The following is a 415-nucleotide window of genomic DNA, read 5'->3' as shown; positions in this document are numbered from 1 at the left end:
GATGGCGACCTCGTCGATGCCGGTGTCGGAGCGGAACGTGGCTACGAAAGCCTCAGGTGAGCGTTGGGTAGGGTCAGGCCACCTCACTTCGCCCTACCGTGGAGGCAGGCTACAGTGCGGGGACACCCGGCGGCGAGGCCCCAGGCCGGCGGGGCTGTCCGAACAGGGCCCCGGGGTCCCAGGCCCTTTAGTTGCTCTCGTACTTGCCTGAGCGGAAACCCGGCGCTGCCACAAGATGGCGTCGGGCCTGGAGCGCAGGCAGCGCCGGGGACAGCCCCGAGTTGCCAGGCCCCGAGACCGTCGCTGTCAGCCCCCTCCGCAGGGGAACCCGGGGAGGGGGAGCGAACCACTGACCCGAGGGGCCCGCGGCCTGTACCACCGACCCTGCGCTCGGGGGGACCCAGAGGGCCGAAAG

This window comes from Tupaia chinensis, unplaced genomic scaffold (assembly GCF_000334495.1).
Source record: "Tupaia chinensis unplaced genomic scaffold, TupChi_1.0 Scaffold000602_1, whole genome shotgun sequence".
Classification (NCBI taxonomy): Eukaryota; Metazoa; Chordata; class Mammalia; order Scandentia; family Tupaiidae; genus Tupaia; species Tupaia belangeri.
Note: the sequence above shows the minus strand (reverse complement) of the source record.